Raw genomic sequence first — 6,352 nt, forward strand, 5'->3', positions numbered from 1 at the left:
TTTTTTTTTTTTTGCATAACCCATTTTGTAGATGCTAAGAGGTTGATTGGCCGGAGATTTAGCTATCCTTTGGTTCAGAGTGATGTAACATTTTGGCCTTTCAAAGTTATTTCAGGCCCCTGTGACGAACCCATGATTGTGGTTACCTATAAAGGTGAAGAGAAAAAATTTGTAGCTGAAGAGATTTCGTCCATGATCCTCGCCAAGATGAAAGAAATTGCTGAAGCTTTTCTTGGATTAACAGTAAAAAATGCAGTTATTACGGTTCCTGCCTATTTCAATGATTCCCAGAAGCAAGCAACCAAGGATGCTGGAACCATTTCTGGGCTCAACGTCTTGCGTATTGTTGTTGAACCAACTGCTGCTGCCATTGCGTATGGTCTTGACAAAAAGTTAGGCAGCTCTGATGAAAAGAATAATGTGCTTATTTTCGACCTCGGGGGTGGCACCTTTGATGTTTCTCTTCTCACTGTGGAGAATAAAGTGTTTAAGGTGAAAGCCATAGCTGGTGACTCTCATCTTGGAGGGGAAGATTTCGACAATAGAATGGTTGAGCATTGTGTTGAAGAGTTCAAAAGAAAGCACAAAAAGGATATAAGAAACAACCCACGAGCACTGAGGAGGCTAAGGACATCTTGTGAGAGGGCAAAGAGGAATCTATCTTCTGCAGCAGAAACTTCTATAGGAGTCGATTGTTTGTATGATGGAATCGATTTTAACTATAAAATAACTCGTGCAAAATTTGAGGAACTCAACATGGATTTATTTAAGAAATGCATTAAAGCAGTTGAGGAATGCTTGCAAGATGCTAAGACGGACGAGGAAAGTGTCCACGACGTGGTGCTTGTTGGCGGATCTACTAGAATTCCAAAGGTGCAACAAATGCTACAAGATTTCTTTAATGGCAAGGCGTTGTGCAAGAGCATTCATCCTGATGAGGCCGTTGCTTCAGGTGCAGCGATTCAGGCAGCAGTATTAACTGGACAAGGCAATGCAGAGGGTTCAAGATATATTGTTATGTGAAGTCACGCCTTTGTCCCTTGGTGTGCATGTCCGAGGAGATGCTATGAGTGTCGTAATACCAAGAAACACTGCCCTTCCCACCAAGAAGGAGAAACACTTCATGACATGTTTTGATAACCAAAGCACTGTGTCTGTATTGATCCAAGTTTTCGAGGGAGAAAGGGCTAAAACTACGGATAACAATTTGTTGGGTAAATTCGAGCTCACTGGCATTCCACCTGCTCCGAGAGGCGTACCTAAAATATCCATCTGCTTTGATATCGACGCTGATGGGATCTTGAATGTTTCTGCCGAAGATCAAACAACTGGGAATAAAAAGGACATGACAATCATCAATGACAAATTAAGGCACGTTGTCTACTGAAGAGATCGAAAGAATGCTGCAAGAAGCAGAGTTTTTCAAGGCCGAAGATGAGCAACATAGAAGAAATGTTGACGCCATGAATGCTTTAGAAAATTACATCTACAGTTTGAGAAGCAAAATTAAAAAAGACAAGAACTTTACTTTGACACTGACAATTTCATACCAGAGGAAGATTGAGCTTGCCATTGAGCAGGCAACAGAGTGGCTGGACAACAACCAACTTGCCGGAGAAAATGAGTTTAAGGATAAAATGAAAGGACTAGAGAACATCTGTGACCCCATCTTGGCAAAGATGCATTTGAGTGGAACTGGTCCTAAGATTGAAGAAGTTGATTAAGCTTCTCATTAACTACATTTATATTATTCGAACAACAAAGACTTCTCAGTTATGTTAATGGAATCGTTATTAATATGATGTGCACTTAGTTTTCTACCAAGATTTAAGTATTTTATTTTCAGCAAATTCCACAATTTATAATTTTCACTTTGAATCTTTCTTCAAATTAAATGATCGATGCCGGCTCTGGTCTGAAGAACGCGTGTAAAACTAATCATTGAAAATTTATTTTAAACCAAACTAATAAATTTAACCAAGTAAATTGTTCAAGATATGGTGGATAGCATATGTATAAAATATATAATATGATTTATACAAATATTTTAGTTATTAATAAAAATGATTGTTGGTGTGGTGTGTCATTAATATGCCTAGAAACTCAACTTTCAATTATAATAATATTTTGAAATAATAAGTATTCATTTTTAGAAAATAAATTGGATACACATTTTAAAAATATAAATAATATAATATCTATGAAACTCTTCCACTCCTTGTGATGAGACTGTTCGTTGGCCTACCTCTTCCTATAAATTATAGTAATTTCTTTGCACTTAAAGTTTCTCCAGTACTTATTCATGGCTGGAGAATGCCAATGACGGGCGATTGGAATTGATTTGGGCACCACTTGTTCGTGTGTAGCAGTGTGGCGCCATAATCGCGTCGAGATCATACCAAATGATCAGGGCAATCGCATTACGCTTTCTTATGTAGCTTTCAATGGAACCGAACGCCTCATTGGCGACGCCGCCAAGAATCTAGCGGCCGAGAACCCCACCAACACTGTTTTCAGTAAGATATTGTTATTATTCCCAGTTCGGTTTTTTTCCTGTGATCTTCAGCTTCATTTTCCTTAAGTGGAAATCAGTACATAATCAACAACTTTAATATTCTTGTATTTTTTGGCCCCATTAAGAAATCAAACAAACAAAGTTGTGCTCTTTGTTTCTGTACGAGAGTTTTGCATGACAATTATTTAGAGTCTTGATTCTTTCGCTGCGCATTATTTTGTTTATTAACTAACTGCCTCGGTTGTTGAGAGATGCTTGGATAATGCTTCGTTCATATTTTTTGTGTTTGCTAATGATATTGTACAATTCGCAAGACTTTTGTATTTCTCATCGAACAAAACCTTCTGACATATATGATGTATTTGCATGAGATTATGGTCTCGTATGTATAATGTATCATATAAATTACTTTTCCAGATGCCAAGAGATTGATTGGTAGGAGATTCAGTGTACGAGGGTGAAAGGCCTAGAACAAGCGACAACTTTCTGTTGGGTACATTCTATTTATTTGGCATTCCTCCTGCTCCAAGAGGCATCCCTACATTAAATGTGCTATTCGATATCGATGATAATGGTATCTTAACCGTGTCTGCTCAAGACGAAACAACTGGTAGACTGGTTTTATATATAAATTACAAAGCATAAAGGAAAAAAAATTAATATTCCATAACATTCAGTCGTTAATGTGAGCCTTATGTCATACTAAATTTTTAAACATTGATAGGTGCTTAGAACATGTGTTTTTTCATAAATAAAGAGACAACTTATCAAAATTTGGATTTTAGTCAATTAAATTTTCAAATTTTGGTTTTGATACGTTAAATTTTATTTTTTGACTATTTTGATTAAATTATTGATGTGACATTAGATAAGTTGGCAATTTATGATATAATGTCATTATTTTTTATTATCATCAACATTTTATTGTGTCACATTAGCATTTTTCGGTGCTACGTAAACAGTCCAACGAAATAAGATTGGAAAAAAAAAAACCAGAATTTGGAAAATTAATAGAGCAAAACCCAAAATAGACAAAGTTAGGGGACCAAAAAATTATTTTTTTCCTATTTTTAATTTAATTTTATAAATATAATTATTGCTGAACCTTCGAAAAAATATTTTGTTCTTAAAATTTTTTTTAAAAATATTGAAAATGTCAAATTTTTAGAATATTTCTAGAATGTGATTACTGATTTAAAAATATTATATGTCTTGTTTATTTTTTTCGAGAATGTCTATTTTTGTAAATCCCTAAAAACACTCACTTAATTTTCAATTTTAACTTAATAAAATTTTTTTTAAAAAAAATTTAAAACCAAGTCACGCCCGTTGATCGGGCGTGACTTGCTTAATTTTAAAAAAAATATAAATTTTAAAAAAAAAATTTTAAAACCAAGTCACGCCCATTGATCGGGCGTGACTTGGTTTATTTTTTTAAAAAAATATAAATTGTTTAAAAAAAAATTTTAAAACCAAGTTACGTCCATTGATCGGGCGTGACTTGCTTTATTTTTTTTAAAAAATATAAATTTAAAAAAAAAATTATAACCAAATTCGATGCGGATGGAATTCCAACAGAATCAGGGCATTGCTCATCATATATTGTACNTATTTTTTAAAAAAAATATAAATTTTAAAAAAAAATTATAACCAAATTCGATGCGGATGGAATTCCAATAGAATCAGGGCATTGCTCATCATATATTGTACTAAAGAATTGAGGTACGTCATATAAGGATACACTGACAGGCGGGACAGATAATGGTAATGAATCGGGTCTGTGTTCAAGATTTGAAATGACTTCAAAAGGATATGCATGCATATGATCACCGATGTCGGTTTGAGATGGACCAATATCAGCAAATGTGGCATTTTCGTCTTCATGCTCATCTTCATCTGTTTCACTTGCAGTTGTATCACGTTCAGTACATATTTCAGTGGCGTGAAGGTGAGCATCTATTGACAACTCATGTGATCTTTGTTCATCAGGTACGACAGGTGTCAATACATGACTCGATCCACTACGATGCACACTCGATGAACAATCGAAACCTGCATGATTTGTGTCAACCGAGTACCGTCCTCTTGCACCAGAATCCCATCCTCGTGTGGAAATAGGCCAGTTAACATTTTATTCTACGGTGCCAGTAATATACCGATCCCATCCCCCAGTCCAATCACCCGAATTAAATCGATTTTCATCGATTGGTTCGAAAAAAGCATTAGCGGAAGTACCGGCTTCATCATTAAATCCCATCGAATTGAACCCTTCAGTTATACATGGAATGTATGATTCAGGAACCTCAACATATACATTATGATCGACGAAATCCGTTTCGATATACAATTCGATACATTGCATTTCGTTAATAGAATCCAGCATAAATTGTAAATTGTTGTAATCATTGATGTTAAGATGTACTTCTACACAATGTGACTTATCCATGTAGGAATATTTTGTTGACAATTTTAAGTTAAATTTTGATTTCTCAATATTTGTCAGACGGTACACTACTTCATTCAACTCATGAAAATTAATAGATCTTGGTATTCGTGTTGCCCTCAATGCAGTTGTACTATATTTTACAGTGTGATGTCCTATAATAACTTTGTCACCTACGAATAAAAGCACCAGCACACTGTCCATTCCTATAAAATAAAATTCAATAGGTCACACAGAACAAAAATGTGATGACAAATTTTTTATATTACAATTGAATAGTAAAATCATTTTAATGTACAATTTTTTTATAACCATTTTTTTATAATAATACTAATATTTATATTAATTCTGTACATTAAATAAACGATCATATAAAATACGAATAAAATTAACAATAAAATCATAATACTTATTTTTATTTAATAAAGTAAGAACAAAAAAATATTTTTAATAATAGTTTTTTTATTATTTTGTAAAAAATATCAACTGTAATACATAATTTTTTTATAGCATGCCTAAATAAAACAAAAACAACAACAATAATAATTACATTTATAAAAATAATTGTTACTCTAAAATAAAAAATCTTAAATTTTATTTGTATTTTACAAGTTAATAATAATACAAATAATAATAAAATAATAAGTTTTCACAATATGCTTATGAAATAGAGTAATAATAAAATAAATTAATTACGCAAATTATTTTGTGTACAATACATTAAGAAAAAATTTATGTAACTTGTATAAAATAAATTAACTAATACTTAAACCTAAATAAAACAACAACATCAATACTAATTATAAATATAAGTATTATTATTATTTTCTAAAAAAACTTTAATTACTATTGTAAATTACAAAAATTATAGTTCTTAGTTGTATCTTATAAGTCAATAATACTACAAATAATAATTTTTATAATAATAAGTTTTCATACTACGCATGTCAAATAATTTAATAAAAAATGAAATTAATTGTAAAATTTATTTGTAGTTAAGCAGTTAAGAACAAAATTAGCAATAATCAAAACTTTACCTGCAAAAAATAATCACAAATAAAGAATTTAACAATTTCAATCCAACTACAAAATTTAATTTGGAGTATAAGTACCTTATCTCGGAGGAAGAAGAAACTGATATTGAGTAGCTTCAACAATTAAATATATTCAACAGTGCAAGAAAATGTATCACTTCAATCGGCCGAAACAATTTGAAGAACGCTTCAAAAATTTTCAGACCAACGAAGAATGATAAGAACAAATGTTCTCTATACGTTCATCGATTTTATAAGTAAATTTTCAATATTCGGTCAAAAACACGCCATTTAACAGGGCGTGTTAATTGATTTCAACTGTTACATCTCATCACTCTGTGATCGCAAATTATTTTGAGT

At 32.1% G+C, this 6,352-nt stretch overlaps 1 pseudogene; it reads left to right on the plus strand.

Annotated features, from left to right (window-relative positions):
- Positions 1–31: 31 nt before the first annotated feature.
- Positions 32–1,760, plus strand: LOC140982436 (heat shock cognate 70 kDa protein-like; annotated as a pseudogene).
- The last annotated feature ends 4,592 nt before the right edge of the window (positions 1,761–6,352 follow it).

This window comes from Primulina huaijiensis, chromosome 8 (genome assembly GCF_012295235.1).
Source record: "Primulina huaijiensis isolate GDHJ02 chromosome 8, ASM1229523v2, whole genome shotgun sequence".
Taxonomy (NCBI): domain Eukaryota; kingdom Viridiplantae; phylum Streptophyta; class Magnoliopsida; order Lamiales; family Gesneriaceae; genus Primulina; species Primulina huaijiensis.